This window comes from Gopherus flavomarginatus, chromosome 1 (assembly GCF_025201925.1).
Source record: "Gopherus flavomarginatus isolate rGopFla2 chromosome 1, rGopFla2.mat.asm, whole genome shotgun sequence".
Lineage (NCBI taxonomy): Eukaryota > Metazoa > Chordata > Testudines > Testudinidae > Gopherus > Gopherus flavomarginatus.
In genome coordinates, this window is record NC_066617.1 from 140573069 (window position 1) to 140595348 (window position 22280).

Below are 22280 nucleotides of genomic sequence, written 5' to 3' on the forward strand. Positions count from 1 at the left end.
GCACCGTTTAAGGGCAATTGGTGAAGTATTAGCCTTAGATCGATAAGAGTTAGTAAGGAAGTAGGATATGCATGCTGTGCCCCAGGTGAATTTTACTGTTGTGCTTTCTTTGTCCCTTAGGCCATGTCTACATCTAAAATTTTGCAGCGCTGGTTGTTACAGCTGTATTAGTACAGCTGTATAGGGCCAGCGCTGCAGAGTGGCCACACTTACAGCAACCAGCGCTGCAAGTGGTGTTAGATGTGGCCACACTGCAGCGCTGTTGGGCGGCTTCAAGGGAGGTTCGGGGAACGCGAGAGCAAACCGCGGCGAAGCTGGTCTCCTTTCCCGGTTTGCTCTCTCGTTCCCCGAACCCCGAGCAAGCAGGTCTCCTTCCCTGCGGTTTGCAGGGTGGTTCGGGGAACGTGAGAGCAAACCGCGGCGAAGCTGGTCTCCTTTCCCGGTTTGCTCTCGCGTTCCCGAACCACCCTGCAAACCGCAGGGAAGGAGACCTGCTTGCTCGGGGTTCGGGGAACGCGAGAGCAAACCGGGGAAGGAGACCAGCTTCGCCGCGGTTTGCTCTCGCGTTTCCCGGAACCACCCTGCAAACCGCAGGGAAGGAGACCTGCTTGTTCGGGGAACGCGAGAGCAAACCGCGGCGAAGCTGGTCTCCTTTCCCGGTTTGCTCTCACGTTCCCGGAACCACCCAGCAAACCGCAGGGAAGGAGACCTGCTTGCTCGGGGTTCGGGGAACGCGAGAGCAAACCGGGGAAGGAGACCAGCTTGATTACCAGAGGCTTCCTCAGGTATGCTGGGATACCTGCTTATTCCACGGAGGTCAAGAAAAGCGCTGGTAAGTGTCTATATTTGATTACCAGCGCTGGATCACCAGCGCTGGATCCTCTACACCCGAGACAAAACGGGAGTACGGCCAGCGCTGCAAACAGGGAGTTGCAGCGCTGGTGGTGCCCTGCAGATGTGTACACCTCCTAAGTTGCAGCGCTGTAACTCCCTCACCAGCGCTGCAACTTTCTGATGTAGACAAGCCCTTAGTCTAATGCCCGCTCTTTTATCTGTATAAATAAGAATGTTTGGGTCTTGCATAGCCATTCACATTATCTCGGTGTTATTGGCGGAGCGCTGCGATAATAAAACAGAGTGGTCTGACAAATTGTGAGTCCTGATTCTAACTTTGACAGGCCGAAAAATAAAAAGAAATCTTCCCCAGGCCTACAGGGGCTCCTCTGCACCAATTGCCTCCGTGAGTGCCACACTCTAACCAGTTAAACGAGCCGGCCTACGGGAAGCCTTCTCCTCCCCGGGCCCAGGTCCCTTTCAGGCAGCAGGTGGAGCGAGGAGGCAAGGAGGTTTCCGGAGTCTCCTCCTGCCCAGCGCCTCGCGGGCCGGTCCCATCGCCCACCAGGGCTCTCGCCTGCTCCCAGCCCACCTGGTTTTGGCCTCTGTCCACCCTAGCAGTCAGCCAAAAGAGCAGAAGCCACCCTCTCCATCCCACACCCGGAGTGGCCAGCATGGGGCTTGAACCCATGACCTTGGCGTTATTAGCACCACGCTCAAACCAGCTGAGCTAGCCAACCTACAGGAAGTCCTTGCTTGCCTGAGCCTTTTGGAAGGAGTCACCGGCTGGTGCGGGGACGATGTGGCCTCCGTTATCAAATGGATGGATTAAGCACCTTACTGACAAGGCAGGGGAATTAGCTCAAGTGGTAGAGCACTTGCTTCGCATGCGAGAGGCAGTGGGATCAATGCCCGCATTCTGGAGTGACGGGCCCTTCTTTTAGAGGCCATGGACAGCTCAGCCGGCTGAGCTCCTCCAGTGGCCTCCATCCCTCTCCCCGCTTGGCCTCCCAAAAAGCCAGCCCTTGCGGAGCACAAAGCTCTTCCTCCCCGGCCCTTCTCCCTCTTTCGCTCAATGGGAGGCTGGAGACAGCTTGGGGAAGTTAGCTCAAATGGAAGAGCATGGGAAAAGTAGTCAGATCCATAAACACCTTCTCCAGCCTGCTCTGCTCTAGTGGGGGACCTGGGCCTTTCATGCTGAGCTCTCACTGGAGCACGATCCCTTTCCTCCTCCCTCCCTGCTAGTCTACGCCAAGCTCATTGGCCGGGAGGGAGAGCCACTCAAATACAGAATGACTCACATCGCAGGGGTCCACGAAGGGAATGAGGAGATGGGCGGGGTGGCACATGATACCAGCTCAGCTGAGACCGTGAGACCACGCAGCCTCCTGATCTCAATCAGCATGGCAGCCGGGAAGCGGAGCAGAGCAGAGCAGAGCAGAGCACGCAGCCTGCTTGGAGAGAGCCAAAGCGCGGAAGGGCTGCGTTTGTCTGGAAGAGTGAGTCGGTGAGTGTCTATCCTGGCGGAGGCAGGGTCGTTTTGCTGTATGCTGGGCCAGGGGCCGGGGAGCCTGCTAGAGTTGCTGAGCTGGGCCTGCTCCTGGCTTTGCTTGGGTTAGAGGAAAGTGGTGAAGATAAGAACGGCCCTCCTGGGTGAGACCATTGGTCCATCTAGGCCAGGATGACGTCTTCTGACAGCAGCCCATGCCAGGTGCTTCAGAGGCAATGCCCAGAGCAGGCAATCATCAAGTGATCTATCCCTGCGTTCGTTGTCTTCTGAAGTTTGGTGCTTGTTTCAGGGGCTAACTCTCACCCCAGACACACTGCAGGGAGGGAGCGTTGGTGTTTGTGCCTAGGCGCGTGGCTGGGACTCGGACCCCCTTCCCCAGCTCTGAGTAGCCCCTCCCCCCCCGCCCTCCATCTCAGGCTGTGTTCTGCTTAAGGCCACAGAGCCCTTGCCTTTTTTTGCCCGGTGCCTGAGAGTCAGGCCAGCTGTGGGGAAGAAGCTCAAGCGGCAGAGCGCTCGCATTGCACGCGAGAGGTAGTGGGGGGCGATGCCCGCATTCTCCAAGCCTGCCGACTAAGGGCTCCTGATGAGCGTGGTGGGTGGGAGAGCCGGCCATCTGACTTTTGGCCTTGCTGCCCGTAGCGGTCAGGCCGAAAAATCAAAAGCCATCCTCTCCAGGCCCACAAGGGATCCTCTGCACCATCTTGCCTCCATGAGAGTCACGCTCTGACCAGCTGAACTAGACAAGCCACGGGAAGCGTCTCAAGGTGTTCCCCTGGTGTGGGCTTGGATGTGAAAAGCACCTGGACGTTCCTCAGCTGTTGCAAGAAGTGTGCAGAGTAGGAGTAGCGATGGGGCTGTAGCTTTCCACATCATCTCAATTTGGGCAGCTTTCCATTCCCCTTTTGTGTGTAATGTCCCTCCCAGGGGTTTCACTTGCAGAGCTGTAGAATTCTGGCAGGGTGGCCATTTAGAAGTCTTTTCCTTTCTTTTCTTTTTGGACTGGGAGCGTTAGGACCGTTTGGGTGTTTCAGTGTGTGTGTTTTCCCATTTGGAGGCGTGTGAAAGGTTGGAAGGTGAGCCGAAAGAGGAGTCTTTTTCAGAAGAAAGTTGGCTTTCTGCACAGGTAGGGCCCTTGGACGTAAAGCTTAGCTCCGTCAGTGCATCTGGATGGGTTTCCTCCAGTGCCTCAAGAGCCTGTGCTCAACTCTCGGTATGGACGTTTGGCTTGCGCTAGTCAGAGTGCCGTGCCTGCGTCTTCCCTGTATCCCAGGGCCGGCTACCGTGAGGCACGCATAATTTGGGAGGAAAGGGGTAGAAGAGAAAGCAAGTGAAGCTGACTTAGAGTGGTGGTGCCCCGGGTGGGAGTGGTCCTCCTGCTCCTTCGTGTCTGAGGTGTGGGCTGGAGTGTGGGCTTGGGGGGTGTGGCTGTGGGCGGTGGGAGGATGGGGTCGAGGGAAGTCCCAAAGGTCACCCTGCGCAGGCGGAGTGTGAAGCCTCTGGCCTAGGTTGGGGTGCCGAGTATTAAGCCTTCCTCTGTGGCTTGGGCTGAGGAGCGGGATCCGGTCTCAGGTACATTTGGGTGGAGCTGGCGGCCGGCAAGAATTCGGGCCATCAGGTCAACCCCCTGCGGAGAATGGGGGCGAGCCGGCAGGCCTGCGATTTTGGCTTCGCGGGCGGGCAGCTGAAGCCTCGTCTCCTAGGAGCCTGGAAGGCAGCCGGCCAGGCTCAGCCTTCTCCTCCCCGGGCCCAAGTCCCTTTCAGGCAGCAGGTGGAGCAAGGAGGCCAGGGAGGGGAGGAAAGGAGGTGTCCAGAGCCTCCTCCTGCCCAGCGCCTCGCGGGCCGGTCCCTTCGCCCACCAGGGCTCTCGCCTGCTCCCAGCCCACCTGGTTTTGGCCTCTGCCAGCCCTAGCAGTCAGCCAAAAGAGCAGAAGCCAAGCTCTTCATTCCGCACCCGGAGTGGCCAGCATGGGGCTTGAACCCATGACCTTGTCGCTATTAGCACCACGCTCTAACCAGCTGAGCTAGCCAGCCTACAGGAAGCCCTTGCTTGCCTGAGCCTTTTGGAAGGAGTCACCGACTGGCGCGGGGACGATGTGGCCTCCGTTATCGAATGGATGGATCAAGCCCCTTGCTGCCAAGGCAGGGGAATTAGCTCAAGTGGTAGAGCGCTCCCTTCGCATGCGAGAGGCAGCGGGATCAATGCCCGCATTCTCCAGCGCCAAGGGAGCGACAGGGCCTTCTTTTGGACGCCATGGACAGCTCAGCCGGCTGAGCTCCTCCAGCGGCCTCCATCCCTTTCCCCGCTTGGCCTCCCAAAAAGCCAGCCCTTGCGGAGCACAAAGCTCTTCCTCCCCGGCCCTTCTCCCTCTTGCGCTCACTGGGAGGCTGGAGACAGCTTGGGGAAGTTAGCTCAAATGGAAGAGCATGGGAAAAGTAGTCAGATCCATACACACCTTCTCCAGCCTGCTCTGCTCTTGTGGGGGACCTGGGCCTTTCTTGCTGAGCTCTCACTGGAGCACGATCCCTTTCCTCCTCCCTCCCTGCTAGTCTACGCCAAGCTCATTGGCCGGGAGGGAGAGCCACTCAAATACAGAATGACTCACATCGCAGGGGTCCACGAAGGGAATGAGGAGATGGGCGGGGTGGCACGTGATACCAGCTCAGCTGAGACCGTGAGACCACGCAGCCTCCTGATCTCAATCAGCATGGCAGCCGGGAAGCGGAGCAGAGCAGAGCAGAGCAGAGCATGCAGCCTGCTTGGAGAGAGCCAAAGCGGGGAAGGGCTGCGTTGTTCTGGAAGAGTGAGTCGGTGGGTGTCTATCCTGGCGGAGGCAGGTTCGTTTTGCTGTATGCTGGGCCAGGGGCCGGGGAGCCTGCTAGAGTTGCTGAGCTGGGCCTGCTCCTGGCTTTGCTTGGGTTAGAGGAAAGTGGTGAAGATAAGAACGGCCCTCCTGGGTGAGACCATTGGTCCATCTAGGCCAGGATGACGTCTTCTGACAGCAGCCCATGCCAGGTGCTTCAGAGGCAATGGCCAGAGCAGGCAATCATCAAGTGATCTATCCCTGCGTTCGTTGTCTTCTGAAGTTTGGTGCTTCTTTCAGGGGCTAACTCTCACCCCAGACACACTGCAGGGAGGGAGCGTTGGTGTTTGTGCCTAGGCGCGTGGCTGGGACTCGGACCCCCTTCCCCAGCTCTGAGTAGCCCCTCCCCCCCGCCCTCCATCTCAGGCTGTGTTCTGCTTAAGGCCACAGAGCCCTTGCCTTTTTTTGCCCGGTGCCTGAGAGTCAGGCCAGCTGTGGGGAAGAAGCTCAAGCGGCAGAGAGCTCGCATTGCACGCGAGAGGTAGTGGGGGGTGATGCCCGCATTCTCCAAGCCTGCCGACTAAGGGCTCCTGATGAGCGTGGTGGGTGGGAGAGCCGGCCATCTGACTTTTGGCCTTGCTGCCCGTAGCGGTCAGGCCGAAAAATCAAAAGCCATCCTCCCCAGGCCCACAAGGGCTCCTCTGCACCATCTTGCCTCCATGAGAGTCACGCTCTGACCAGCTGAACTAGACAAGCCACGGGAAGCGTCTCAAGGTGTTCCCCTGGTGTGGGCTTGGATGCGAAAAGCACCTGGACGTTCCTCAGCTGTTGCAAGAAGTGTGCAGAGTAGGAGTAGCGATAGGGCTGTAGCTTTCCACATCATCTCAATTTGGGCAGCTTTCCATTCCCTTTTTGTGTGTAATGTCCCTCCCAGGGTTTTAACTTGCGGAGCTGTAGAATTCTGGCAGGGTGGCCATTTAGAAGTCTTATCCTTTCTTTTCTTTTTGGACTGGGAGCGTTAGGACCGTTTGGGTGTTTCAGTGTGTGTGTTTTCCCATTTGGAGGCGTGTGAAAGGTTGGAAGGTGAGCCGAAAGAGGAGTCTTTCTCAGAAGAAAGTTGGCTTTCTGCACAGGTAGGGCCCTTGGACGTAAAGCTTAGCTCCGTCAGTGCGTCTGGATGGGTTTCCTCCAGTGCCTGAAGAGCCTGTGCTCAACTCTCGGTATGGGCGTTTGGCTTGCGCTAGTCAGAGTGCCGTGCCTGCGTCTTCCCTGTGTCCCAGGGCCGGCTACCGTGAGGCACGCATAATTTGGGAGGAAAGGGGTAGAAGAGAAAGCAAGTGAAGCTGACTTAGAGTGGTGGTACCCCGGGTGGGAGTGGTCCTCCTGCTCCTTCGTGTCTGAGGTGTGGGCTGGAGTGTGGGCTTGGGGGGTGTGGCTGTGGGCGGTGGGAGGATGGGGTCGAGGGAAGTCCCAAAGGTCACCCTGCGCAGGCGGAGTGTGAAGCCTCTGGCCTAGGTTGGGGTGCCGAGTATTAAGCCTTCCTCTGTGGCTTGGGCTGAGGAGCGGGATCCGGTCTCGGGTACATTTGGGTGGAGCTGGCGGCCGGCAAGAATTCGGGCCATCAGGTCAACCCCATGCGGAGAATGGGGGCGAGCCGGCAGGCCTGCGATTTTGGCTTCGCGGGCGGGCAGCTGAAGCCTCGTCTCCTAGGAGCCTGGAAGGCAGCCGGCCAGGCTCAGCCTTCTCCTCCCCGGGCCCAAGTCCCTTTCAGGCAGCAGGTGGTGCGAGGAGGCCAGGGAGGGGAGGAAAGGAGGTGTCCAGAGCCTCCTCCTGCCCAGCGCCTCGCGGGCCGGTCCCTTCGCCCACCAGGGCTCTCGCCTGCTCCCAGCCCACCTGGTTTTGTCCTCTGCCAGCCCTAGCAGTCAGCCAAAAGAGCAGAAGCCAAGCTCTCCATTCCGCACCCGGAGTGGCCAGCATGGGGCTTGAACCCATGACCTTGGCGTTATTAGCACCACGCTCTAACCAGCTGAGCTAGCCGGCCTACGGGAAGCTCTTGCTTGCCTGACCCTTTTGGAAGGAGTCACCGGCTGGCGCGGGGACGATGTGGCCTCTATTATCGAATGGATGGATCAAGCCCCTTGCTGCCAAGGCAGGGGAATTAGCTCAAGTGGTAGAGCGCTCGCTTCGCATGCGAGAGGCAGCGGGATCAATGCCCGCATTCTCCAGCGCCAAGGGAGCGACAGGGCCTTCTTTTGGACGCCATGGACAGCTCAGCCGGCTGAGCTCCTCCAGTGGCCTCCATCCCTCTCCCCGCTTGGCCTCCCAAAAAGCCAGCCCTTGCGGAGCACAAAGCTCTTCCTCCCCGGCCCTTCTCCCTCTTGCGCTCACTGGGAGGCTGGAGACAGCTTGGGGAAGTTAGCTCAAATGGAAGAGCATGGGAAAAGTAGTCAGATCCATAAACACCTTCTCCAGCCTGCTCTGCTCTTGTGGGGGACCTGGGCCTTTCTTGCTGAGCTCTCACTGGAGCACGATCCCTTTCCTCCTCCCTCCCTGCTAGTCTACGCCAAGCTCATTGGCCGGGAGGGAGAGCCACTCAAATACAGAATGACTCACATCGCAGGGGTCCACGAAGGGAATGAGGAGATGGGCGGGGTTGCACGTGATACCAGCTCAGCTGAGACCGTGAGACCACGCAGCCTCCTGATCTCAATCAGCATGGCAGCCGGGAAGCGGAGCAGAGCAGAGCAGAGCAGAGCACGCAGCCTGCTTGGAGAGAGCCAAAGCGGGGAAGGGCTGCGTTGTTCTGGAAGAGTGAGTCGGTGGGTGTCTATCCTGGCGGAGGCAGGTTCGTTTTGCTGTATGCTGGGCCAGGGGCCGGGGAGCCTGCTAGAGTTGCTGAGCTGGGCCTGCTCCTGGCTTTGCTTGGGTTAGAGGAAAGTGGTGAAGATAAGAACGGCCCTCCTGGGTGAGACCATTGGTCCATCTAGGCCAGGATGACGTCTTCTGACAGCAGCCCATGCCAGGTGCTTCAGAGGCAATGGCCAGAGCAGGCAATCATCAAGTGATCTATCCCTGCGTTCGTTGTCTTCTGAAGTTTGGTGCTTGTTTCAGGGGCTAACTCTCACCCCAGACACACTGCAGGGAGGGAGCGTTGGTGTTTGTGCCTAGGCGCGTGGCTGGGACTCGGACCCCCTTCCCCAGCTCTGAGTAGCCCCTCCCCCCCGCCCTCCATCTCAGGCTGTGTTCTGCTTAAGGCCACAGAGCCCTTGCCTTTTTTTGCCCGGTGCCTGAGAGTCAGGCCAGCTGTGGGGAAGAAGCTCAAGCGGCAGAGCGCTCGCATTGCACGCGAGAGGTAGTGGGGGGCGATGCCCGCATTCTCCAAGCCTGCCGACTAAGGGCTCCCGATGAGCGTGGTGGGTGGGAGAGCCGGCCATCTGACTTTTGGCCTTGCTGCCCGTAGCGGTCAGGCCGAAAAATCAAAAGCCATCCTCCCCAGGCCCACAAGGGCTCCTCTGCACCATCTTGCCTCCATGAGAGCCACGCTCTGACCAATTGAACTAGACAAGCCACGGGAAGCGTCTCAAGGTGTTCCCCTGGTGTGGGCTTGGATGCGAAAAGCACCTGGACGTTCCTCAGCTGTTGCAAGAAGTGTGCAGAGTAGGAGTAGCGATGGGGCTGTAGCTTTCCACATCATCTCAATTTGGGCAGCTTTCCATTCCCCTTTGGATGGATCAAGCCCCTTGCTACCAAGGCAGGGGAATTAGCTCAAGTGGTAGAGCGCTCGCTTCGCATGCGAGAGGCAGCGGGATCAATGCCCGCATTCTCCAGCGCCAAGGAAGCGACCGGGCCTTCTTTTGGACGCCATGGACAGCTCAGCCGGCTGAGCTCCTCCAGTGGCCTCCATCCCTCTCCCCGCTTGGCCTCCCAAAAAGCCAGCCCTTGCAGAGCACAAAGCTCTTCCTCCCCGGCCCTTCTCCCTCTTGCGCTCACTGGGAGGCTGGAGACAGCTTGGGGAAGTTAGCTCAAATGGAAGAGCATGGGAAAAGTAGTCAGATCCATACACACCTTCTCCAGCCTGCTCTGCTCTAGTGGGGGACCTGGGCCTTTCTTGCTGAGCTCTCACTGGAACACGATCCCTTTCCTCCTCCCTCCCTGCTAGTCTACGCCAAGCTCATTGGCCGGGAGGGAGAGCCACTCAAATACAGAATGACTCACATCGCAGGGGTCCACGAAGGGAATGAGGAGATGGACGGGGTGGCACGTGATACCAGCTCAGCTGAGACCGTGAGACCTCGCAGCCTCCTGATCTCAATCAGCATGGCAGCCGGGAAGCGGAGCAGAGTAGAGCAGAGCAGAGCACGCAGCCTGCTTGGAGAGAGCCAAAGCGGGGAAGGGCTGCGTTGTTCTGGAAGAGTGAGTCGGTGGGTGTCTATCCTGGCGGAGGCAGGTTCGTTTTGCTGTATGCTGGGCCAGGGGCCGGGGAGCCTGCTAGAGTTGCTGAGCTGGGCCTGCTCCTGGCTTTGCTTGGGTTAGAGGAAAGTGGTGAAGATAAGAACGTCCCTCCTGGGTGAGACCATTGGTCCATCTAGGCCAGGATGACGTCTTCTGACAGCAGCCCATGCCAGCTGCTTCAGAGGCAATGGCCAGAGCAGGCAATCATCAAGTGATCTGTCCCTGCGTTCGTTGTCTTCTGAAGTTTGGTGCTTGTTTCAGGGGCTAACTCTCACCCCAGAAACACTGCAGGGAGGGAGCGTTGGTGTTTGTGCCTAGGCGCGTGGCTGGGACTCGGACCCCCTTCCTCAGCTCTGAGTAGCCCCTCCCCCCCGCCCTCCATCTCAGGCTGTGTTCTGCTTAAGGCCACAGAGCCCTTGCCTTTTTTTGCCCGGTGCCTGAGAGTCAGGCCAGCTGTGGGGAAGAAGCTCAAGCGGCAGAACGCTCGCATTGCACGCGAGAGGTAGTGGGGGGCGATGCCCGCATTCTCCAAGCCTGCCGACTGAGGGCTCCTGATGAGCCTGGTGGGTGGGAGAGCCGGCCATCTGACTTTTGGCCTTGCTGCCCGTAGCGGTCAGGCCGAAAAATCAAAAGCCATCCTCCCCAGGCCCACAAGGGCTCCTCTGCACCATCTTGCCTCCATGAGAGCCACGCTCTGACCAGCTGAACTAGACAAGCCACGGGAAGCGTCTCAAGGTGTTCCCCTGGTGTGGGCTTGGATGCGAAAAGCACCTGGACGTTCATCAGCTGTTGCAAGAAGTGTGCAGAGTAGGAGTAGCGATGGGGCTGTAGCTTTCCACATCATCTCAATTTGGGCAGCTTTCCATTCCCCTTTTGTGTGTAATGTCCCTCCCAGGGGTTTCACTTGCGGAGCTGTAGAATTCTGGCAGGGTGGCCATTTAGAAGTCTTTTCCTTTCTTTTCTTTTTGGACTGGGAGCGTTAGGACAGTTTGGGTGTTTCTGTGTGTGTGTTTTCCCATTTGGAGGCGTGTGAAAGGTTGGAACGTGAGCTGAAAGAGGAGTCTTTTTCAGAAGAAAGTTGGCTTTCTGCACAGGTAGGGCCCTTGGATGTAAAGCTTAGCTCCGTCAGTGCGTCTGCATGGGTTTCCTCCAGTGACTCAAGAGCCTGTGCTCAACTCTCGGTATGGGCGTTTGGCTTGCGCTAGTCAGAGTGCCGTGCCTGCGTCTTCCCTGTGTCCCAGGGCCGGCTACCGTGAGGCACGCATAATTTGGGAGGAAAGGGGTAGAAGAGAAAACAAGTGAAGCTGACTTAGAGTGGTGGTGCCCTGGGTCGGAGTGGTCCTCCTGCTCCTTCGTGTCTGAGGTGTGGGCTGGAGTGTGGGCTTGGGGGCTGTGGCTGTAGGCGGTGGGAGGATGGGGTCGAGGGAAATCTCAAAGGTCACCCTGCGCAGGCGGAGTGTGAAGCCTCTGGCCTAGGTTGGGGTGCCGAGTATTAAGCCTTCCTCTGTGGCTTGGGCTGAGGAGCGCGATCCGGTCTCGGGTACATTTGGGTGGAGCTGGAGGCTGGCACGAATTCGGGCCATCAGGTCAACCCCCTGCGGAGAATGGGGGCGAGCCGGCAGGCCTGCCATTTTGGCTTCACGGGCGAGCAGCTGAAGCCTCATCTACTAGGAGCCTGGAAGGCAGCCGGCCAGGCTCAGCCTTCTCCTCCCCAGGCCCAAGTCCCTTTCATGCAGCAGGTGGAGCAAGGAGGCCAGGTAGGGGAGGAAAGGAGGTGTCCAGAGCCTCCTCCTGCCCAGCACCTGCGCAGGCCGGTCCCTTCGCCCATCAGGGCTCTCGCCTGCTCCCAGCCCACCTGGTTTTGGCCTCTGCCAGCCCTAGCAGTCAGTCAAAAGAGGAGAAAACACCCTCTCCATATTGCACCCAGAATGGCCAGCATGAGTCTTGAACTCATGACATTGGCGCTATTAGCACCACGCTCTAACCAACTGAGCTAACCTGCCTACAGGAAGCCCTTGCTTGCCTGACCCTTTTGGAAGGAGTCACCGGCTGGGGCGGGGACGATGTGGCCTCCGTTATCGAATGGATGGATCAAGCCCCTTGCTGCCAAGGCAGGGGAATTAGCTCAAGTGGTAGAGCGCTCGCTTCGCATGCGAGAGGCAGCAGGATCAATGCTCGCATTCTCGAGCGCCGGGGCATTCTTTTGGAGGCCATGGACAGCTCAGCCGGCTGAGCTCCTCCAGTGGCCTCCATCCCTCTCCCCGCTTGGCCTCCCAAAAAGCCAGCCTTTGCGGAACACAAAGCTCTTCCTCCCTGGCCCTTCCCCCTCTTGAGCTGACTGGGAGGCTGGAGATAGCTTGGGGAAGTTAGCTCAAATGGAAGAGCATGGGAAAAGTAGTCAGATCCATACACACCTTCTCCAGCCTGCTCTGCTCTGCTCTGCTCTAGTGGGGGACCTGGGCCTTTCTTGCTGAGCTCTCACTGGAGCACGATCCCTTTCCTCCTCCCTCCCTGCTAGTCTACGCCAAGCTCATTGGCCGGGAGGGAGAGCCACTCAAATACAAAATGACTCACATCGCAGGGGTCCACGAAGGAAATGAGGAGATGGGCGGGGTGGCACGTGATACCAGCTCAGCTGAGACCGTGAGACCACGCAGCCTCCTGATCTCAATCAGCATGGCAGCGGGGAAGCAGAGCAGAGCAGAGCACGCAGCCAGCTTGGAGGGAGCCAAAGCGGGGAAGGGTTGCGTAGGTCTGGAAGAGTGAGTCGGTGGGTGTCTATTCTGGCGGAGGCAGGGTCGTTTTGCTGTATGCTGGGCCAGGGGCCGGGGAGCCTGCTAGAGTTGCTGAGCTGGGCCTGCTCCTGGCTTTGCTTGGGTTAGAGGAAAGTGGTGAAGATAAGAACGGCCCTCCTGGGTGAGACCATTGGTCCATCTAGGCCAGGATGACGTCTTCTGACAGCAGCCCATGCCAGGTGCTTCAGAGGCAAAGGCCAGAGCAGGCAATCATCAAGTGATCTATCCCTGCGTTCGTTGTCTTCTGAAGTTTGGTGCTTGTTTCAGGGGCTAACTCTCACCCCAGACACACTGCAGGGAGGGAGCGTTGGTGTTTGTGCCTAGGCGCGTGGCTGAGATTCGGACCCCCTTCCCCAGCTCTGAGTAGCCCCTCCCCCCGCCCTCCATCTCAGGCTGTGTTCTGCTTAAGGCCACAGAGCCCTTGCCTTTTTTTGCCCGGTGCCTGAGAGTCAGGCCAGCTGTGGGGAAGAAGCTCAAGCGGCAGAGCGCTCGCATTGCACGCGAGAGGTAGTGGGGGGCGATGCCCGCATTCTCCAAGCCTGCCGACTAAGGGCTCCTGATGAGCGTGGTGGGTGGGAGAGCCGGCCATCTGACTTTTAGCCTTGCTGCCCGTAGCGGTCAGGCCGAAAAATCAAAAGCCATCCTCTCCAGGCCCACAAGGGATCCTCTGCACCATCTTGCCTCCATGAGAGCCACGCTCTGACCAGCTGAACTAGACAAGCCACGGGAAGCGTCTCAAGGTGTTCCCCTGGTGTGGGCTTGGATGCGAAAAGCTCCTGGACGTTCCTCAGCTGTTGCAAGAAGTGTGCAGAGTAGGAGTAGCGATGGGTCTGTAGCTTTCCACATCATCTCAATTTGGGCAGCTTTCCATACCCTTTTGTGTGTAATGTCCCTCCCAGGGGTTTCACTTGCGGAGCTGTAGAATTCTGGCAGGGTGGCCATTTAGAAGTCTTTTTCTTTCTTTTCTTTTTGGACTGGGAGCTTTAGGACCGTTTGGGTGTTTCTGTGTGTGTGTTTTCCCATTTGGAGGCGTGTGAAAGGTTGGAAGGTGAGCCGAAAGAGGAGTCTTTTTCAGAAGAAAGTTGGCTTTCTGCACAGCTAGGGCCCTCGGACGTAAAGCTTAGCTCCGTCAGTGCGTCTGCATGGGTTTCCTCCAGTGCCTCAAGAGCCTGTGCTCAACTCTCGGTATGGGCGTTTGGCTTGCGCTAGTCAGGGTGCCGTGCCTGCGTCTTCCCTGTGTCCCAGGGCCGGCTACTGTGAGGCGCGCATAATTTGGGAGGAAAGGGGTAGAAGAGAAAGCAAGTGAAGCTGACTTAGAGTGGTGGTGCCCCGGGTGGGAGTGGTCCTCCTGCTCCTTCGTGTCTGAGGTGTGGGCTGGAGTGTGGGCTTGGGGGGTGTGGCTGTGGGCGGTGGGAGGATGGGGTCGAGGGAAGTCCCAAAGGTCACCCTGCGCAGGCGGAGTGTGAAGCCTCTGGCCTAGGTTGGGGTGCCGAGTATTAAGCCTTCCTCTGTGGCTTGGGCTGAGGAGCGGGATCCGGTCTCGGGTACATTTGGGTGGAGCTGGCGGCCGGCAAGAATTCGGACCATCAGGTCAACCCCCTGCGGAGAATGGGGGCGAGCCGGCAGGCCTGCGATTTTGGCTTGGCAGGCGGGCAGCTGAAGCCTCGTCTCCTAGGAGCCTGGAAGGCAGCCGGCCAGGCTCAGCCTTCTCCTCCCCGGGTCCAAGTCCCTTTCAGGCAGCAGGTGGAGCGAGGAGGCAATCAGGTGTCCAGAGCCTCCTCCTGCCCAGCACCTCGTGGGCCGGTCCCTTCGCCCATGAGGGCTCTCGCCTGCTTCCAGCCCACCTGGTTTTGGCCTCTGCCAGCCAAAAGAGCAGAAGCCACCCTCTCTATACCACACCTGGAGTGGCCAGCATGGAGCTTGAACCCATGACCTTGGCATTATTAGCACCATGCTCTAACCAGCTGAGCTAGCCAGCCTATAGCTATCCTTTGCTTGTCTGACCCATTTGGAAGGAGTCACCGGCTGGCGCGGGGACAATGTGGCCTCCGTTATCGAATGGATGGATCAAGCCCCTTGCTGCCAAGGCAGGGGAATTAGCTCAAGTGGTAGATTGCTCGCTTCGCATGCGAGAAGCAGCAGGATCAATGCCCGCATTCTCCAGCGTGAAGGGGCCTTCTTTTGGAGGTCATGGACAACTCAGCCGGCTGAGCTCCTCCAGTGGCCTTCATCCCTCTCCCCGCTTGGCCTCCCAAAAAGCCAGCCCTTGCGGAGCACAAAGCTCTTCCTCCCTGGCTCTTCTCCCTCTTGCGCTGACTGGGAGGCTGGAGACAGCTTGGCTAAGTTAGCTCAAATGGAAGAGCATGGGAAAAGTAGTCAGATCCATACACACCTTCTCCAGCCTGCTCTGCTCTAGTGGGGGACCTGGGCCTTTCTTGCTGAGCTCTCACTGGAACACGATCCCTTTCCTCCTCCCTCCCTGCTAGTCTACGCCAAGCTCATTGGCCGGGAGGGAGAGCCACTCAAATACAGAATGACTCACATCGCAGGGGTCCACGAAGGGAATGAGGAGATGGACGGGGTGGCACGTGATACCAGCTCAGCTGAGACCGTGAGACCTCGCAGCCTCCTGATCTCAATCAGCATGGCAGCCGGGAAGCGGAGCAGAGTAGAGCAGAGCAGAGCACGCAGCCTGCTTGGAGAGAGCCAAAGCGGGGAAGGGCTGCGTTGTTCTGGAAGAGTGAGTCGGTGGGTGTCTATCCTGGCGGAGGCAGGTTCGTTTTGCTGTATGCTGGGCCAGGGGCCGGGGAGCCTGCTAGAGTTGCTGAGCTGGGCCTGCTCCTGGCTTTGCTTGGGTTAGAGGAAAGTGGTGAAGATAAGAACGTCCCTCCTGGGTGAGACCATTGGTCCATCTAGGCCAGGATGACGTCTTCTGACAGCAGCCCATGCCAGCTGCTTCAGAGGCAATGGCCAGAGCAGGCAATCATCAAGTGATCTGTCCCTGCGTTCGTTGTCTTCTGAAGTTTGGTGCTTGTTTCAGGGGCTAACTCTCACCCCAGAAACACTGCAGGGAGGGAGCGTTGGTGTTTGTGCCTAGGCGCGTGGCTGGGACTCGGACCCCCTTCCTCAGCTCTGAGTAGCCCCTCCCCCCCGCCCTCCATCTCAGGCTGTGTTCTGCTTAAGGCCACAGAGCCCTTGCCTTTTTTTGCCCGGTGCCTGAGAGTCAGGCCAGCTGTGGGGAAGAAGCTCAAGCGGCAGAACGCTCGCATTGCACGCGAGAGGTAGTGGGGGGCGATGCCCGCATTCTCCAAGCCTGCCGACTGAGGGCTCCTGATGAGCCTGGTGGGTGGGAGAGCCGGCCATCTGACTTTTGGCCTTGCTGCCCGTAGCGGTCAGGCCGAAAAATCAAAAGCCATCCTCCCCAGGCCCACAAGGGCTCCTCTGCACCATCTTGCCTCCATGAGAGCCACGCTCTGACCAGCTGAACTAGACAAGCCACGGGAAGCGTCTCAAGGTGTTCCCCTGGTGTGGGCTTGGATGCGAAAAGCACCTGGACGTTCATCAGCTGTTGCAAGAAGTGTGCAGAGTAGGAGTAGCGATGGGGCTGTAGCTTTCCACATCATCTCAATTTGGGCAGCTTTCCATTCCCCTTTTGTGTGTAATGTCCCTCCCAGGGGTTTCACTTGCGGAGCTGTAGAATTCTGGCAGGGTGGCCATTTAGAAGTCTTTTCCTTTCTTTTCTTTTTGGACTGGGAGCGTTAGGACAGTTTGGGTGTTTCTGTGTGTGTGTTTTCCCATTTGGAGGCGTGTGAAAGGTTGGAACGTGAGCTGAAAGAGGAGTCTTTTTCAGAAGAAAGTTGGCTTTCTGCACAGGTAGGGCCCTTGGATGTAAAGCTTAGCTCCGTCAGTGCGTCTGCATGGGTTTCCTCCAGTGACTCAAGAGCCTGTGCTCAACTCTCGGTATGGGCGTTTGGCTTGCGCTAGTCAGAGTGCCGTGCCTGCGTCTTCCCTGTGTCCCAGGGCCGGCTACCGTGAAGCACGCATAATTTGGGAGGAAAGGGGTAGAAGAGAAAACAAGTGAAGCTGACTTAGAGTGGTGGTGCCCTGGGTCGGAGTGGTCCTCCTGCTCCTTCGTGTCTGAGGTGTGGGCTGGAGTGTGGGCTTGGGGGCTGTGGCTGTAGGCGGTGGGAGGATGGGGTCGAGGGAAATCTCAAAGGTCACCCTGCGCAGGCGGAGTGTGAAGCCTCTGGCCTAGGTTGGGGTGCCGAGTATTAAGCCTTCCTCTGTGGCTTGGGCTGAGGAGCGCGATCCGGTCTCGGGTACATTTGGGTGGAGCTGGCGGCTGGCACGAATTCGGGCCATCAGGTCAACCCCCTGCGGAGAATGGGGGCGAGCCGGCAGGCCTGCCATTTTGGCTTCACGGGCGAGCAGCTGAAGCCTCATCTACTAGGAGCCTGGAAGGCAGCCGGCCAGGCTCAGCCTTCTCCTCCCCAGGCCCAAGTCCCTTTCATGCAGCAGGTGGAGCAAGGAGGCCAGGTAGGGGAGGAAAGGAGGTGTCCAGAGCCTCCTCCTGCCCAGCACCTGCGCAGGCCGGTCCCTTCGCCCATCAGGGCTCTCGCCTGCTCCCAGCCCACCTGGTTTTGGCCTCTGCCAGCCCTAGCAGTCAGTCAAAAGAGGAGAAGACACCCTCTCCATATTGCACCCAGAATGGCCAGCATGAGTCTTGAACTCATGACATTGGCGCTATTAGCGCCACGCTCTAACCAGCTGAGCTAACCAGCCTACAGGAAGCCCTTGCTTGCCTGACCCTTTTGGAAGGAGTCACCGGCTGGGGCGGGGACGATGTGGCCTCCGTTATCGAATGGATGGATCAAGCCCCTTGCTGCCAAGGCAGGGGAATTAGCTCAAGTGGTAGAGCGCTCGCTTCGCATGCGAGAGGCAGCGGGATCAATGCTCGCATTCTCGAGCGCCAGGGCATTCTTTTGGAGGCCATGGACAGCTCAGCCGGCTGAGCTCCTCCAGTGGCCTCCATCCCTCTCCCCGCTTGGCCTCCCAAAAAGCCAGCCTTTGCGGAACACAAAGCTCTTCCTCCCTGGCCCTTCCCCCTCTTGAGCTGACTGGGAGGCTGGAGATAGCTTGGGGAAGTTAGCTCAAATGGAAGAGCATGGGAAAAGTAGTCAGATCCATACACACCTTCTCCAGCCTGCTCTGCTCTGCTCTGCTCTGCTCTGCTCTAGTGGGGGACCTGGGCCTTTCTTGCTGAGCTCTCACTGGAGCACGATCCCTTTCCTCCTCCCTCCCTGCTAGTCTACGCCAAGCTCATTGGCCGGGAGGGAGAGCCACTCAAATACAAAATGACTCACATCGCAGGGGTCCACGAAGGAAATGAGGAGATGGGCGGGGTGGCACGTGATACCAGCTCAGCTGAGACCGTGAGACCACGCAGCCTCCTGATCTCAATCAGCATGGCAGCGGGGAAGCAGAGCAGAGCAGAGCACGCAGCCAGCTTGGAGGGAGCCAAAGCGGGGAAGGGCTGCGTTGGTCTGGAAGAGTGAGTCGGTGGGTGTCTATCCTGGCGGAGGCAGGGTCGTTTTGCTGTATGCTGGGCCAGGGGCCGGGGAGCCTGCTAGAGTTGCTGAGCTGGGCCTGCTCCTGGCTTTGCTTGGGTTAGAGGAAAGTGGTGAAGATAAGAACGGCCCTCCTGGGTGAGACCATTGGTCCATCTAGGCCAGGATGACGTCTTCTGACAGCAGCCCATGCCAGGTGCTTCAGAGGCAAAGGCCAGAGCAGGCAATCATCAAGTGATCTATCCCTGCGTTCGTTGTCTTCTGAAGTTTGGTGCTTGTTTCAGGGGCTAACTCTCACCCCAGACACACTGCAGGGAGGGAGCGTTGGTGTTTGTGCCTAGGCGCGTGGCTGAGATTCGGACCCCCTTCCCCAGCTCTGAGTAGCCCCTCCCCCCGCCCTCCATCTCAGGCTGTGTTCTGCTTAAGGCCACAGAGCCCTTGCCTTTTTTTGCCCGGTGCCTGAGAGTCAGGCCAGCTGTGGGGAAGAAGCTCAAGCGGCAGAGCGCTCGCATTGCACGCGAGAGGTAGTGGGGGGCGATGCCCGCATTCTCCAAGCCTGCCGACTAAGGGCTCCTGATGAGCGTGGTGGGTGGGAGAGCCGGTCATCTGACTTTTAGCCTTGCTGCCCGTAGCGGTGAGGCCGAAAAATCAAAAGCCATCCTCTCCAGGCCCACAAGGGCTCCTCTGCACCATCTTGCCTCCATGAGAGCCACGCTCTGACCAGCTGAACTAGACAAGCCACGGGAAGCGTCTCAAGGTGTTCCCCTGGTGTGGGCTTGGATGCGAAAAGCTCCTGGACGTTCCTCAGCTGTTGCAAGAAGTGTGCAGAGTAGGAGTAGCGATGGGTCTGTAGCTTTCCACATCATCTCAATTTGGGCAGCTTTCCATACCCTTTTGTGTGTAATGTCCCTCCCAGGGGTTTCACTTGCGGAGCTGTAGAATTCTGGCAGGGTGGCCATTTAGAAGTCTTTTTCTTTCTTTTCTTTTTGGACTGGGAGCTTTAGGACCGTTTGGGTGTTTCTGTGTGTGTGTTTTCCCATTTGGAGGCGTGTGAAAGGTTGGAAGGTGAGCCGAAAGAGGAGTCTTTTTCAGAAGAAAGTTGGCTTTCTGCACAGCTAGGGCCCTCGGACGTAAAGCTTAGCTCCGTCAGTGCGTCTGCATGGGTTTCCTCCAGTGCCTCAAGAGCCTGTGCTCAACTCTCGGTATGGGCGTTTGGCTTGCGCTAGTCAGGGTGCCGTGCCTGCGTCTTCCCTGTGTCCCAGGGCCGGCTACTGTGAGGCGCGCATAATTTGGGAGGAAAGGGGTAGAAGAGAAAGCAAGTGAAGCTGACTTAGAGTGGTGGTGCCCCGGGTGGGAGTGGTCCTCCTGCTCCTTCGTGTCTGAGGTGTGGGCTGGAGTGTGGGCTTGGGGGGTGTGGCTGTGGGCGGTGGGAGGATGGGGTCGAGGGAAGTCCCAAAGGTCACCCTGCGCAGGCGGAGTGTGAAGCCTCTGGCCTAGGTTGGGGTGCCGAGTATTAAGCCTTCCTCTGTGGCTTGGGCTGAGGAGCGGGATCCGGTCTCGGGTACATTTGGGTGGAGCTGGCGGCCGGCAAGAATTCGGACCATCAGGTCAACCCCCTGCGGAGAATGGGGGCGAGCCGGCAGGCCTGCGATTTTGGCTTGGCAGGCGGGCAGCTGAAGCCTCGTCTCCTAGGAGCCTGGAAGGCAGCCGGCCAGGCTCAGCCTTCTCCTCCCCGGGTCCAAGTCCCTTTCAGGCAGCAGGTGGAGCGAGGAGGCAATCAGGTGTCCAGAGCCTCCTCCTGCCCAGCACCTCGTGGGCCGGTCCCTTCGCCCATGAGGGCTCTCGCCTGCTTCCAGCCCACCTGGTTTTGGCCTCTGCCAGCCCTAGCAGTCAGCCAAAAGAGCAGAAGCCACCCTCTCTATACCACACCTGGAGTGGCCAGCATGGAGCTTGAACCCATGACCTTGGCATTATTAGCACCATGCTCTAACCAGCTGAGCTAGCCAGCCTATAGCTATCCTTTGCTTGTCTGACCCATTTGGAAGGAGTCACCGGCTGGCGCGGGGACAATGTGGCCTCCATTATCGAATGGATGGATCAAGCCCCTTGCTGCCAAGGCAGGGGAATTAGCTCAAGTGGTAGATTGCTCGCTTCGCATGCGAGAAGCAGCAGGATCAATGCCCGCATTCTCCAGCGTGAAGGGGCCTTCTTTTGGAGGTCATGGACAACTCAGCCGGCTGAGCTCCTCCAGTGGCCTTCATCCCTCTCCCCGCTTGGCCTCCCAAAAAGCCAGCCCTTGCGGAGCACAAAGCTCTTCCTCCCTGGCTCTTCTCCCTCTTGCGCTGACTGGGAGGCTGGAGACAGCTTGGCTAAGTTAGCTCAAATGGAAGAGCATGGGAAAAGTAGTCAGATCCATACACACCTTCTCCAGCCTGCTCTGCTCTGCTCTAGTTGAGGACCTTGGCCTTCCTTGCTGAGTTCTGACTGGAGCACGATCCCTTTCCTCCTCCCTCCCTGCTAGTCTACGCCAAGCTCATTGGCCAGGAGGGAGAGCCACTCAAATACAGAATGACTCACATCGCAGGGGTCCACGAAGGGAATGAGGAGATGGGTGGGGTGGCACGTGATACCAGCTCAGCTGAGACCGTGAGACCACGCAGCCTGCTGATCTCAGGCAGCATGGCAGCCGGGGAGCAGAGCAGAGCAGAGCACGCAGCCTGCTTGGAGAGAGCCAAAGCGGGGAAGGGCTGCGTTGGTCTGGAAGAGTGAGTCGGTGGGTGTCTATCCTGGCGGAGGCAGGGTCGTTTTGCTGTATGCTGGGCCAGGGGCCGGGGAGCCTGCTAGAGTTGCTGAGCTGGGCCTGCTCCTGGCTTTGCTTGGGTTAGAGGAAAGTGGTGAAGATAAGAACGGCCCTCCTGGGTGAGACCATTGGTCCATGTAGGCCAGGATGACGTCTTCTGACAGCAGCCCATGCCAGGTGCTTCAGAGGCAATGGCCAGGGCAGGCAATCATCAAGTGAACTATCCCTGCGTTCGTTGTCTTCTGAAGTTTGGTGCTTGTTTCAGGGGCTAACTCTCACCCCAGACACACTGCAGGGAGGGAGCGTTGGTGTTTGTGCCTAGGCGCGTGGCTGGGACTCGGAGCCCCTTCCCCAGCTCTGAGTAGCCCCTCCCTTCCGCCCTCCATCTCAGGCTGTGTTCTGCTTAAGGCCACAGAGCCCTTGCCTTTTTTTGCCCGGTGCCTGAGAGTCAGGCCAGCTGTGGGGAAGAAGCTCAAGCGGCAGAGCGCTCGCATTGCACGCGAGAGGTAGTGGGGGGCGATGCCCGCATTCTCCAAGCCTGCCGACTAAGGGCTCCTGATGAGCGTGGAGGGTGGGAGAGCCGGCCATCTGACTTTTGGCCTTGCTGCCTGTAGCGGTCAGGCCTAAAAATCAAAAGCCATCCTCCCCAGGCCCACAAGGGCTCCTCTGCACCATCTTGCCTCCATGAGTGCCACACTCTGACAAGCTGAACTAGGCAAGCCACGGGAAGCTTCTCAAGGTGTTGCCCTGGTGTCTACGTGTTTCAGAAACAGATGTTTAAGGGTTAATGTCTCTTTTACCTGTAATGGATTAAGGAGCTCAGTAAACCTGGCTGACACCTGACCAGAGGACCAATAGATACTTTCAAATCTTGGTGGAAGGAAGTCTTTATTGAGCTTTTTTTCGGTTTGGTGTTTGCTCTCGTGACTGAGAGGGACGGGACGTCATTCCAGATTCTCCAGATCTCTCTGAATCAGTTTTTCATGTTTCAAAATTGTAAGTAGTAGCCTGGCAAGGCGGATTAGTCTGATGTTTGTTTCCTTAACTTGTAAATGTTTCTTTTGCTGGAAGGATTTTTACCTCTGTTTGCTGTAACTTTCAATCTAAGGCTAGGAGGGATGTCCTTCTGATCTATATGATTCTGAGGACCCTGTAAAGCATTTTCCATACTGAGTTTACAGAGATAATTTTTACTTTTTCTTTCTTTAATTAAAAGCTTTCTTTTTAAGAACCTGATTGATTTTTCCTTCTTTTAAGATCCAAGGAGTTTGGATTGGTGGGAAGCCTCTCAAGACAACACAGGAAGGGGGATTTCTGGCGGGGAAAAGGAAGGAGATGGTTAATTTCTCCTTGTTTTCAGACCCAAGGGGTTTGGATCTGGGTTACCCAGGGAAGGTTTTGGGGGAATAGAAAGTGTGCCAGACACTAAATTCTGGCTGGTGGCAGCGTACCAGATTTAAGCTCGTATTTAAGCTTAAAAGTGTTCAGGCAGGTCCCCAGTTTTTGTACCCTAAAGTTCAA

At 57.9% G+C, this 22280-nt stretch overlaps 1 long non-coding RNA gene and 8 other non-coding genes across 9 annotated transcripts; 2 read left to right on the plus strand and 7 right to left on the minus strand.

Moving 5' to 3' along the window:
• Positions 1-1500: 1500 nt before the first annotated feature.
• TRNAI-AAU (transfer RNA isoleucine (anticodon AAU)) lies at positions 1501-1574 on the minus strand. Its single transcript has one exon. It is a non-coding gene; the product is annotated as a tRNA-Ile (tRNA).
• A 2727-nt stretch (positions 1575-4301) lies between these two features.
• TRNAI-AAU (transfer RNA isoleucine (anticodon AAU)) lies at positions 4302-4375 on the minus strand. The gene has a single exon. It is a non-coding gene; the product is annotated as a tRNA-Ile (tRNA).
• Positions 4376-7112: 2737 nt separating this feature from the next.
• Positions 7113-7186, minus strand: TRNAI-AAU (transfer RNA isoleucine (anticodon AAU)). The gene has a single exon. It is a non-coding gene; the product is annotated as a tRNA-Ile (tRNA).
• A 111-nt stretch (positions 7187-7297) lies between these two features.
• Positions 7298-7370, plus strand: TRNAA-CGC (transfer RNA alanine (anticodon CGC)). The gene has a single exon. It is a non-coding gene; the product is annotated as a tRNA-Ala (tRNA).
• Positions 7371-7590: 220 nt separating this feature from the next.
• Positions 7591-12147, minus strand: LOC127057878 (uncharacterized). Its single transcript, XR_007776212.1, has 3 exons — positions 12054-12147; positions 9211-9242; positions 7591-7608 (listed from the first exon to the last, which is right to left on the minus strand). It is a non-coding gene; the product is annotated as an uncharacterized LOC127057878 (long non-coding RNA).
• Positions 8900-8972, plus strand: TRNAA-CGC (transfer RNA alanine (anticodon CGC)). Its single transcript has one exon. It is a non-coding gene; the product is annotated as a tRNA-Ala (tRNA).
• A 2150-nt stretch (positions 12148-14297) lies between the features above and the next one.
• On the minus strand, positions 14298-14371 carry TRNAI-AAU (transfer RNA isoleucine (anticodon AAU)). Its single transcript has one exon. It is a non-coding gene; the product is annotated as a tRNA-Ile (tRNA).
• A 2729-nt stretch (positions 14372-17100) lies between these two features.
• Positions 17101-17174, minus strand: TRNAI-AAU (transfer RNA isoleucine (anticodon AAU)). Its single transcript has one exon. It is a non-coding gene; the product is annotated as a tRNA-Ile (tRNA).
• A 2720-nt stretch (positions 17175-19894) lies between these two features.
• Positions 19895-19968, minus strand: TRNAI-AAU (transfer RNA isoleucine (anticodon AAU)). The gene has a single exon. It is a non-coding gene; the product is annotated as a tRNA-Ile (tRNA).
• Between the last annotated feature and the right edge of the window lie 2312 nt (positions 19969-22280).